Source organism: Haliaeetus leucocephalus, unplaced genomic scaffold (assembly GCF_000737465.1).
Source record: "Haliaeetus leucocephalus isolate CR32 unplaced genomic scaffold, Haliaeetus_leucocephalus-4.0 Scaffold306, whole genome shotgun sequence".
Classification (NCBI taxonomy): Eukaryota; Metazoa; Chordata; class Aves; order Accipitriformes; family Accipitridae; genus Haliaeetus; species Haliaeetus leucocephalus.
In genome coordinates this window covers 7,561,994-7,575,273 of record NW_010972742.1, presented here as the reverse complement: position 1 = coordinate 7,575,273, position 13,280 = coordinate 7,561,994, and positions in this window count along the sequence as shown.

Genomic DNA, 13,280 nt, shown 5'->3' with positions numbered 1-13,280 from the left:
CTTGGGCACTCGCCTGTAGGGCTTGTCCAGCAGGACCAGTGGAGCCTCCTCCTGCACAGCAACACTAAGGGGCATGGACCAAGACTGGCTCAGAGGACTTAGACCATGCTCTTTAAGATCATTTGGTTTTGGAATTAAACCATATCCCCATGTCCAGCCCATTCGGGGAGCCTGACCAAGGATGTGAAGCTTTCAGGTGGCTTTTACTCCTGTAAGAGCTGCAGCAATCCTGTCCAGCCCTGTTTGGCTTCTGCAGAGGAACAGGTGAGGAGAAGAAGGTCCTCTCCTCCTCCTCCCTGCTGCTGCACTCATACATGGTGAAATTAAACAAGCAAGAACATTTGGAGAGCAGCAGGTGGGAAGGGCTCAGCTGCACATTTGGGTCATTTCAGACAAATTCTTGCTCGAACTGACATCAGGCCCTTTTCTACCCAGACACAGCAGCAAATCTGAGAGGCAAAGGAGGGCAGGAGGGCACCAGCCGAGTGGCAATGGTTCAGGGCTGGGCAAAAAGGCTGCAGACATCCTCCCCTTTCCTTGTAGAGTCTGTCCCCACCACTGAAATATCCATCAGCTCCATGGCCAGGCTGCCTGTAAATTTTGGCCCAATAGTTCCCCAGTTCAAAGAACTTCCATCACTCCAGTATCACCACAGGCATTCTTGCCCATATTAATATCTGCAGCACAGCTAAATGTCACAAATACACCCATTTTACAGGCGGAAGGCTGAGGCATAGAGAGACAGTAATTCATGCAAGGTCAGGGGCAAAATAAGGATTTTAATCCACATGAAAGTCCTAGACATTATCCCAGCTCTGAGTCTTCCCTTCCCCACCTCAGAAGCTATGAGCAGATCCTGCCCTCCTGAATGGAGCATTCACCTCACTCAGGTTAAAACTACCAAAGGGAGCCAAGACAGACAGCCTGAGTGCTATATAAATCACAGAAAAGAAGAAATAGATCACAGAAATCCTGCCAGCCAGTTCCCACCTTCGATTGCCATAACACACTTCTGTACAATTATTTCTTTGTGTATGCAAATATATTTCCCCTGTCATATCTGTTAGTAAAATCCATAACATTGCCTGAAATAATCCAAAGGCACAATAATTAGAAATACAATGTTATAAGAGGTGATATATATGAAGAGCACGGAGTGCCTACACGTGAGTCTGGCTCTGTTCCCTGTCCTACCACATGGTGATGTCTGACCTTGACCAAGTTGGTTAACTTCTCCGTGTCTTCAATAAAACCTGTCTCGTAAAATCTGGATAATAGCATTAAACTTATCTACATCAGGTGAAGGTTTTGATGCTTAATCAATAAAAATTTGTAAAAAGCTCTGAGATCCTCTTAAAAAAGTAAATGTCCACAAAAGGTTTCAGTATTGTCCAAGACTAATGAGCGAGAGGAGGAACAAGCTGCCCCAGTGACATGTCAATACTGAAGCAGGGCTGGGTGTTGAAGCACACCAGTGGAGGGGCAGCCTTGGCCATGCCAAGGGAAAGGAGAGCGTGTTTGGGTTACAAGGGCGTCAGATAGAAGTGGCTGTCATGCTGCAAGTGCAAGTCTTGCGTCAAGCAAGGGCTTCTCCTTTTGGCAGGTTTTGGATCAGCTGCTTCTAATTTCAGAGACACCAAAGGGTGTTTATTTCTGAATTCACATTTCACCCCTTCTTTCCTTTCCTTTGCCCCCTCAGGCTCTGGCAATTTGCTGTTGCCTACTAGGGTGGAAGGAATTATTTCTTTGGCAGCATAATAGCACCACCAAAGCTTGACACAGTGCTGGGTGATCAATATAATATAATGTATGTAAGAATGTATTAATATTGTGTTTATCCAAGCACATTTTGAGAGCTATCCCTAACTTTTTAACTTTGAAAACAGCAAGAAACTGAAGAAATGGAAGCACTTTCAGATCTCAAATCTAAGCAGAAAAAATGTGTCTGCAGAGGGGAGAAAAAGTCTATTCTTATGGTACCTCTTGTCTGAGCAGAATTAGGAGATCTCAGGGTAGATAGCGTCTTGCTGAGAGCTATTTCAACTCATTCTGAGATACTCTGCTGAATTTATAGTACAGAGAGCTTCTGATAAAATAATCTGAAATTAAACCTAATCTTCCAAACCTTCCTTTGGGATGCACATGTCACCTGTATCTGTGTGTCATCCCTGGAAAGGCCATGGTCATCGGTCAGTTGTCTGCCATGGACTGATCTTCAGTCAGGCCCTTTCAGAGCTCTAGCTCTTTTAGTTCAAGAACGAACAATTTTCTTCTGCAATATTTAACTCTGGCATTTTCTTGGAGGTGTAGGAGATAGGCAGGTGATGTCCCCTTATTCTTCAAACAAATGAGTCCTAGGTCTGTGTAACCTTCCTGACAGTAGCCAAGTAAGCTCTGCACACTTTAATTCCCAAAGATGAGCTGGGGATTCGCATGTTACTTACTGAGGTATTACATGGAATTTTAATAGGCCTTTAACAGGACTCCTGTGAGTTCAACAGCTGATCCAAACAAGATCTCCGCTCCAAGGCCTAATCCCATTATAGCCTAAAAGGATCTCCTTCAGAGAAATTGTTTTGTCTTCAGGCAGTGCTGAAAAGAAAGAGGAAGAAAGAGATGGATAGAAAGAAGAGAATGAGAGACAAGTTTAAAGAAAAAGTTATCTGAAAGAAGAAAAGTGATGCTAATGCAGGTAGAAAATTCTAAAAAAAGTGAAAAAAAGAAGTATACAGCTTTTTTTTAATCTCACTAGTTAGCACTTTATGTCAAAATCCCCTCATCTTAACAATCACTAGAACTGAGTGAATAATTTAAAAGGAATAATTTATTCAAAGAACGTGGCATACTGATGCATATTCACATATTGTCTGAAGAGATCACAAAGTTCTCCAAATTTCATATGTTATTCAGATCTATTTGCCAGTTCCTTCAGCTGACAATTCTTTGCTTCCAGATACCTTATGACTTAACCCATGAAAGGAAATAATTTATTCTAAGCACAGACTTCTTTTGTTTGTATACAAAAACTCCAAAATAAATCATTATTTCAATAACCACTCAAGTGATGCCACTGTACAGTCATGAGTTTCTCACAAGTACCCTAGTCTTTTTTTTCTTGTCCAGAAGTTAAATATCTGAATTCTGTGAGTACATGCACGCGCTTACTTGCCCACATGCACCTGATGTCACTGGCTCCTATTTTGTTGAGCCCTATAGAAATGAACAGAGCAACTACATTTCTCACTCACAGAGCTCCCAAATCTAGCTAACGATTTGCAAAAAAAAATTGTCACTGGTGATTAAAGATGGCACAAGCGTAAATATGCATTAGGAGATGTCAATGAACAGGCAGGAGTGATCTGTGCTCATGCACATTGTTTCTTTGTTGTTCTTAGCCAACCTGATGAAGCCAGTGCAGCAACAGGGCAGCGATTCAGAGCTGATGAACATATGCCTTTCCCACATTTCCAAGGACTGAGGAGCAGGGAGCTTTGCTCTGATGATCAGGCCAGTTGTCCAGTAGGCAGTCCAGATAGCTTAGGCGTAACAATGTCTTCTTGTAATGATAATGAAGACATTTCATTAAAGGGAAAGAATTAGAACAGCAATAATAGTCCTGAACCCACAGGAAAAGTCTTGGATCTGGATAAAAATTCACATATGGCTCAGGTCTGCTCTGTAAGTGATGCACTGCACCCCTCACATTCACAGGTTTCATCGCTCCCCTCCTTGCCTGTGCTACCACGAATAAGCAAATGGCATCCGCAGCCAATTGCCTCTCTGAACCAGCCTTCCTGGGTGGTGCAGTTCCAGCACATCAGAGCTGGCATTTCTGTGGCATTTAAGACTAGTGAAATGTACAGGTCACAGGCTGAAAACTATTAAGAAACAATTTGCTTCCACTGATCTGTTTGGGGCCTTTCCTGCATGACCCTTCAGCATTATTCACCAAGTGAACACACTTCACCTCCTATGGGGCGGAGGTAATTATCCCTGGTGAATTAGACCCTCAATCACTGCTCTGGAGACACCTGGTGGGCCTAAAATACATATATATATATATATATCAGTCACATCAGTAATTGTGGACGTATTTCTCACAGAATCCTTCCCCCCTGCTTTTTTGCCCTCCCTGTAGTATGTTTCGATTTCATAGTGTTCACTAAATTAGCACTTACAGAAATATTTCCATATTATTCTGCATCATGGCCAATTGCCTTCAGAGCCCTTCTTCATGTGGGTTGCTGAACATCAATTGCATTAGCGCTGTGGGGAAATATTCCGCAAGTGTTCTTGCCCAAAGGTATAAAGCAGAACAGCCTTTCCCTTTCCCCTTTTTTTCTGGCTGTCTGCATCCCAGGTCCATGAAGTCCACAGATCATCTCACATGATGAGTCCCACCTTTTGCTTCCCTCTCCACAGACACAAAACCGCCAAAGGCTTCTACTTTATGCATTTGCAAGGTGGCAGCAGTACCTCTCACTTACTCTGTGGTGAAGTGTCCCAAGTGTCTCTAATCACCTTAAACTGGAATCTGCCAAACAGGGACATAAGAGTTGTGAAAAGCAGGAGATGTTCTGAGATGGTACTGAAGGATGAGAGACTCAAATGCTTCATGCTTGGAAAGGTCCCACTAGAAAGCACACTCCCTGTTTGCAGCCTCACATCTGAGCATGGTCTGGACACGGCTTACCAGATGTTTCCACTCCTACAAAAACTGGCTGCCTGCACAAGCTTGGGTGCTCAGCACCATAGAAAGTAGACATGGAAAGATCTTCAAGGGGTCATCTATGGCAGGATCACCTCTACCTCCGTTGTGCCTGGCAGTTATTCATTCATTTAAAGGCCACTGATGAAAGAGGCCATTTCAATGTCCCTGTATGTGCGATCAGATCACGAGCTGGAAATGGGCATTAGAAGGCATAAGAAATGTCACCTTCGTTTATAAGTGCATTTGCTATTCTTAGGATATAATTAAAACTCCCTTAGAGATCATTCCATATATTCACAGTTTAAAATAAACTGGGATATCTTGGCTTGCTGGATTAACCCATTCACAAATCTGTGGCTGAAGGCTTAGCCTTAAGGGAGCAATAACCAAACTGAGTGCATTTGTCCAGATTTCTGTCTACAGCAAGAAACCTGCAATCCCCCACAAATGAACCTCACTATAGAGATTCAGGTTGCATACTCTTTTGTTCTCTGTATTCCTAGTCAAAAATAAGCTGAGAAGTTCATTTGTGCCATGAGAGGTATGATTTTGTTTTGTGGGGATTAGAGGAAGAGAAGGTGAGAGATTCAGGAGCCTGTGAATTGAGTGGCAGATGGGCTTTTCATTAAGAGGAGCTCCAAAACCTAACAAAATCAGTCCAAGCCTTTTTTACTGGCTTTGGTGGACTTCGGAGGAGGCCCTAATTTAGGCACCTAGCTACAGGGATACAATTACAGCCCTTGATCTCGGTGGTGGATGTTAACAAGCACTTCTGTCACACTCGCAGGCGCTGACAGAAATTTGGGCATCATTTCTGAGTTGATTTTTGTTCCGAGATTGGCTTGAGCTTTGAACTCCAGCCTCAGGGCAATGCATACAGATAATGGATTTCCCTTCATCTGATATATAGATATTGCTGCTCATTTACTAGCTGCTGTGGTATTTGGTTGCTACAGTGTCCAACCATAATGTTTACAGATTGCAGCTGTACTGAACATGACCAAAAAGATGCTGTCTAAGGCTGTTTTGGAGTGTTACTATGATCCGTGGGCTTTATTTTGTTTTGCTGGAGCTAAAATCAGTTGTAAAACTAGCCTAGCTTCCTAAATAACCACATTTAAATATAACTGAATTTAAGAAAGTGCAGAAAAAGCTCCATCATTGTCATGTTATTCCCACTGGCATTTCTGAACAAAAAAGGATTTACACTTTCAGCTTTGAAATTGTAGCTTGTAACACAAAAACCCCAAGTGGGGACGAAGGTCAACATGGATGCAAAATGCAAAGCATCATATACCTTGATCATCTATAGCCTCTCTCCCCACCAACTGCAAATTTTTTGTTCATGATAGTAGTTAAAATGTTGAATTTTCAATTTCCAATATTTTTACTTTGGAAGAATTTCCTAGAAATACATAAATGATTTCTCTGCTATCCTAATTCAGATACCACTTGACCTTTTCACATCTTCACATCCTGAAGCCTCAAAGTAAAATTCTGTTAGAACAACAACAGCCACTCTGGAGATGCTGATGGCCATCTGAATGGCTAGGGAAGGAAGGTAACAGAAGAGGGAGGCTGAAAATAGACGGAGTTGTCCCTGTTGCTGCAAGCAAACAATGTGCTTTGTCAGAAACACAGTGTTGCGTTGTATTTTCATAAAAGCCGCAACCATCATAGAGTCCAGACTTGATTTCTTCTGACTTGCAGGAAGACTGGAAAACAAAGCAAAACCAAAAACCTGCCACACCACAGCAACACAGTAATTGGTTGGCGTAAAATACTGTTTGAAAAGGAAATCATCAATAGCAACAGAGAGAAGTTGTCCATAGTCCCTCCTGTTCACCCACCCACTAAAAAGAGAAAAAAGAAAAAAGCTTTTAAAAATGCCAATAAAGTATCCCCAAACTGCCAACACATTCCACTAAGCATAATTTCTTGCCTGAAGTTAACACAAGATGGATATTCACTGTGTGTCATCACCTCCCCATCAGCCCTTCCTCTGTCTGGCATATGATCTCAGGGCCTAGGGACCAGGAGTGACATGTCCCAACAGCTGTTGTATTGATTTTAATTCTAAGTCAAGCTCTCTGTTACATACCTGATTCTACTGTAATATTAATTACAAAGTCTCCCTTTGCTCCAGCCCCACTATGTCGTTTGTTATCAAAATGCAGCCACACAAGTTACTGTTGCCTCAAATCCATTTTTCATTAACACGAGTGACCAGTCCTCTGTTAAGCATCTCTGGGTTCTGGATGACATTTGTTAAACACTGTCTGGTAGATCGTAAATCACTGTAGTGTTAAAAGAATTCCTACACTGAGCAGCAGGGAGCTAATCTGTGTCTGCAGGTTTTTAATTGAGTAAAACAAACGATGATGAAACCCTCTTTAGGTGCACTCGAGCCCTTTCCATTGGATTAAAATGAGCTGAAACCTTTCCCTTTGGGACCGCGTGCTGGCTAGTGAGGGAGGGTGAGATCAGCTAAGAAGGGGCATATTGCAATAATCCTCTTTTTCTTTCCATCACCTCTGCCTGTTCAAAGGAGCAGCAGATGGTTAGGGATTGAGTAGGAACAGTACCAAGAAACTTAACAGACATCTCTGAGGAGACAGCCCTCACCAGCACCAAGCTCCAGTTTGATCCACATGATGGATCTCTTTCATGCTCTTTCTGAGAGTCCTTGTCCCCATAGCTCTGAGTCCCCTAAGGACATATGGTCATTATTCTTTCTGAAGTACTATGGGATAGCAGTGTATAGAGACTTTCATGTTAGTAACTAAAAAACTGTGCCTGTACCAGACTGCAGCATTGTCCAGAAAATGAAGAACTAAAGGAGTTTTGTAAGTGTCCAACAGAGCAAACAACTGTGAGAATGGGTGCACCCAGCTCCTCTCGTGCCTTTGAGTGTTCACCCTAGATCCCTGCACACATCCAGCACACCACACATCGACTTCTCTCTGGCCCAGTTTGTGCTCAGGTCTAAACTTTCATGCCTGTGCTGAAAAGAGACATTGCTGTAAAGTAGTATAGGCTGAAGGAGGACAAGGTTTAGATGAGAAGAAGTAGGCAGTAAGGATGGGGATGAAGCCCTTATTTAGGAAAAACATGATCATGTAAAGCAGAAATTAAAACTACATCCCTCACTGTCATTCTACATTCCCAGAGCCACTGTGTTACTAGCCATAACATGGCCTGAAAGATTCAGACTCCTTTCAAGTCAGATATAAAAAGAAAATCACTGAGGCCAATAGGCAAAAATATCTTCTGTAATCTTTATAGATATTATATATTATTATCTTTCTATATGTAATAATATATTATATATATATTATTATCTTTCTCCCAAAAATATCTTGCGAGAAACACACAGAAGAAATGGAGTTAGATCTCTCAAAGACTATAAATTATTTAGCTGAAAAGACTGTAAAACTTGTTAGTTTATAGTGCAGGGAGGCCAGTATCACCACAGCAACTTAGATGATGGTCCCGTCCCTGGGAAGAGGAGTTGATGGACTAAACTCAGAATGAGGATTTTAAAAAGCAGTCTAGATGCAGTTTCCCGCTCTGCGTAAAATGTCCTGTTGGAGGGTGTGTGGCTAACTCGTGAAGCTGACTTCACTTAGTCCCATGTTCAGACACTCAACGGTTATGTTACAGACTTAAACTGAATGCCCAGCTGCCCTGCCTGTCTTAGGTCCCTGTGTTAGAGCTGGATGAACTGTGTTAGGGCTAGAGAAGGTGTTGGGGGCATTTAGAGTACCCTGTTCCTGCTTTGTCCTTCCACTTTCAGTTCTGACTTCACTCTGGTCTTAAGCCTCTATCTAAGGATCTTGTTCTTCCCCTTCTTATTTTGCCACTGTCCATTTGGTCAGCACTGATTGCTTTTGCCTCCTGTGTTCCTTGTTATGGTGCTGGCTGATTTATCTTCTTGCTTGTGTGCTAGCCTCCTCAGTGATGCTATTGGCAGGTCATTGGCACTAGTTGTGGGGATAAGGCTTGTGTTAACTTGCGCTCAACGGGAAAAGACTGTTCCCAACCTTTCCATAGATCTGGGCCTCTCCTTGCTTTGAGATCCCTCTGAGATCTCAAACACATAAGAAAAGCAGAAAGTGGTTCCCAAGAAGTTATAACCAATGTAGCTGGGAAAACCCCCTTTCCTCTACTCAGAGGTTGCAACGAAGTCATATACATGAGCCAAGTTTGTTAGATTTTTTTCTTGGCATGTTGCCTCTGCATAATATACAGCAATAGGTCCTACAAAAAATAAAGTATGTTTGGCTTTCTAAGTATTTTACTGATATAAACGTGGACCGGAATAATCCCATGTGGGGAACCCTGAGCATATTTCCCAACTGGGTAAGATGAAGTTTTAAGGCAGGAAATTATGATGGTAGGTTGTTGTTTTATTTTAAGCTTCAAATCCCATGTTCAGAGATGCATAGCACAGCTCCTTTTTATGATATAATTAATCATCATTCCATTCAATGTAGTAAGAGGATCTAATGGGATATATTGTCCCATTTTAATGATAAGCACGTCAGATAACATAAATAGGTCAATTGACGTAATTGCAGTAAATACAGAAAAAACCCTCAATATTTCAAGATGAATTATGTAATTTACATAATTACGTCTAAAAATGGCATGTCACCACTAAGTGTACTCATCTAGCCCTACCCTCTGCTTTCCTCCTTCCCATTCGGCAGGAATGCGTTGCTAGACATTGTCATACGTGACTGGAAATTTCTCCAGGTTCCCTGGCTTTGTCAGAGATGTTTAATGTTGTTTAGACAAGAGCGTTAGCCTGACTCGCTGGGTGCAGGAAAATGGCAGTCTCCCAACCTGAGCTCTCAGTCATCCTGCGTTGCATCAGGGGTCTGTGCGCAGGCGGCGGCTGTCCGAAGCATGAAGATGACACTCTGGAGGATGGTAATCAGGGATGGCGCAGGGATCAGCCAAGAACTGGATCTCCTGATAGTACCTGAAACAGCAGAGCACTTGTAACATTTTATTTTTCCAAGCCATGTTGCTTATGCTGATGGGAGATGAAAGAAAGTGATGCCAGAGAAGCACGGAGCAGCCTTTTAGCCTGTGGCTGAGTCCTGCAGTGGGACTCACTGTCTTCTCCAGCAAGTGCACTCCCAGCAGCCCTGGGCACAGGAGTCCCCTTTCACAGGGCAAAGGTTTCTGCAGGAAAAATAACGCAGTCATGTTAAAACATTAATTTGCTCTAAAGAAAAAATAAAAATAAAAATCAAAATGACTGATCTCAAGGTGCCCAGCAGGAAAGATTTCGTTAAGTCCACTTTGTGGACCACACTCAGGCAGCTATCGACAAGCTTGGGGTGCTGCCAGCCTGGTCCCCCCCCCAGCCCTGTTTCTTTATGATGTGTGATTTCAATGATCTTAAGGGTCTTTTCCAACCTAAATGATTCTATGATTCTATGATTTGCAGCTGGTTACAGACCCAAAATCCCCCAGAGGAAACAGGAAAAATCTGCCCCAGACTTCAGTGTGTCTCTATCCAGACGAAACTGCCTTTCACAGAATAGGGAGAAAACGGCTGGTGAGTCTCTCTATGCCTACTTTTTTTAGGACAAAGATTTTATTAGGATAACTTCCCCCAAGTTATTCCACACATCAGTTGAACAGTACCTGATGCAACACCTCTAGTACCCCGTTAAGCCTGTGTTTGTCTCCTTCTCTTGCCTAGGTTATACAATGAGGATTGACCCCCCTGGATGTATTTTAGCTCAAGTACATCCACACATCCAGAAATCCAGGTTTTGGTCTAATGGGAGACTCTAATGGGGGAAAGGGGACATTTATTACATGTGTAAGAACGAGGACACAATGTGATCCATATCTCAGATTATTTGGAGCATTAGTAGTTTGGGAAAAAAAATAATATAAATTGTGTTTAAAGTTTAGACAGACAGGTTGACACAGGCTTGCTCTTGTAGCATGTACAGCTGAAGTCTCATTGCTGGGGGAGGAGAGGGGGGTAAATCAAGCCAGCAGCCATTCCCCCTCCCTGTTTGCTGTTCCTTTTCACTTTCTCTTTCTCCTGACAGTCGCTGGGCTTGTCCTTGTTCAGTTAGCTGTGTAGAGAAAGCCATTTTCATTGCCCCTGTACATTTTACCCAGCCACGTCTGAAAATCAGGAGAGAGAACTCCAGCTGCTGAAGTGCACAATTTGCTCTTAGCTACAGTCCAGTAATTGAAAACTGTCATTCTGCGGGAAAATGGCAATGCTGTGCAAGAGCAGGAGCAGGCTGGAGTTTGTCACACTGCATCTTGAGATTTTGTAACTAGTTTCAGCTGAACTTTTCCCCCTCTGGGCTCTGATAGCTTGCCTGCTATTTACCAGCCCCTAGGAGAATTGCTTTAGTTACTTTGCTATTGAAATACTTTGGAGGTTATTATGTTTGTTTACACTTTCTCTTGTTTCCAGGGCCAAAGCAGGGGGAGGGGAAGATGAAGCTGGGTTTGAAGACAGGGAAGTTGGGTTAGTTCAAGATTCCTGTGACCTTCATTATTTGTTTCTAAGTACAAAGATAGAGGGACACTGGAGAGACCAACAAGTTATAACACAGATTTCACTTATATTTATTACCTTTGTTTTCTTGTTTGCGTGACAAAGGTTGTATAATAATAATAATAATAATACAGCATAATAATGTTGGGGAAGCAGAGAGTTCTGGGAAGTGCAATGGCACCAAGGAATGTGAAGGATGAAGACATGGGTCCTGCACATTCACAGCTGAACAGCTCCATACTCCCTGCTCAGCCACTTCCTATGCTGGACAGTGGGAAAATACATCTTCACCAGCAAAAGATACAACTCTTCCTTTTTGCTTGCTCTGAGGAGCAGAAGGTCTGATGTCTAATTATTTTTTCCTAAGATGTTTTGCTAAAATGTCTTTCTTGGCTTCAAACCAGGATCTATAGAATACGCTGCGATGGTGGGAATTAGACTGGTGACTCTATCTGAGTGACAAGTCCTCATGCATCACTTACAGCCATATGCTTCCCTTAGCCATCACTGCTAGCCACCATCCACGAGAAGATACTTAGCTGGGCCTTCTCTCTAGCCTGCTGTGGCTGTTCTTATACTCCTACAACCTGCAGCCTATGAAGTTCTGGGATTCATGATGACCTTGTCTGACCCTGGAGGTGTCCGAATGTCCTTCTGCTTCTAAGGGATCCTTTAGCCTCAAAAAGTAAGTGCTTTCTCCACAAGCTCACTGCATTCTTGAAGATGCTTCTCCTTGACATGTTTCCTTCATGACTGTCCTACCACAATACTTGTGTAGTTTTGCACACCTTATCTCTTTGCTCCGAGTCAGTTATGTCATGAGAAGATTTGGGTCTCCTAGCTCCCAGCTCTGAGTTGTACTGCGGCTGGATGACACTGTGCTTGCCAGAGCACATTAATTTAAACAAGAAAGTCACATTCTTCTGCATTATAGAGAGCAGCTTGTAAAAACCTGTATAAATAGTATCCACAAATTAAAAGTTATTAATTCCAAGTTGAGATGGAGCAGTTTTATTTTTCTTTTTTTAAATAAGTTGTGTGGGGTTTTTTTTATTTTTGTCTGGAATTTTGTTTCACAGCAAAGTTTGACTTTGATAATTTGTTTTTTCAAAGTGGAAAAAAATGAAAAAAACTTTGAAACTGAAACATCTTTCCTACCTTTAAAGATAAGTAGCCACCTATCTGGATAGCTGCCAAGCTATGACAGCAAATGCTAGGTGATGTCTGTTCAATTCCATGCAACACTCATGATAATGTCATTTCTCCTGGTTGAAGTATTGATCACAATTGACATTTCTTACAACTTTTCTTCCTTTTTTCATTAAAAAGCAGAAATTTATTATCTGATCCAGATTTTTATACAGACATATTTTTTTGAACTCTGGCAAAGAAGTGGATGAATAATTTTCTCTTCTCTATTTTTCTGAAACTGGCTCAGTCCTTGTTTATGATAACATCGTGGTTTTTACTCAAATAGTGTGGCTGGTCACCTCTGTCATGGGAATTTGTCTCAGTCCCAAATTGCATGGCAAATATTTTAAGTGAATAATGAATAGTCAATATTGACCTTCTGGGATCTCTTCTCACATGAATACTCATTGTGTTCTCCACAGCCACAGCCTGTCCATAGTGGGACTGCCTGTTAGGCTCAACCTCCCTTTGAGATATAACCATCTGCTCTGCTTCTGGGAGATGCACCCTTGCAAAACGCACAGAAGCAACCCAAACCCCCGCCCCCCAAAACAAGACATGAACTACTGTCTGCAGGACTGGTAGACCATGAACATCACTGTGTCACCTTGAAAACATGTATATTTTCCTGACAAAAAAGAGGAAAACTCTTGCCAATCTCAAATATTTGGATTAAAGGGAAGTGCTTAGCTAGTTGTGCAAAAGGGAGCAGCCTTAGCAGGGACCTCATGTCTTGCTAAGATGGTTATCTAAATTTATATCAGAGCTGCTCAGTTTAGGCTTGCAGGGCTAGGTTGAGTTTTGATGCAGTTGGAGAACGTACCTTCCTGTGTA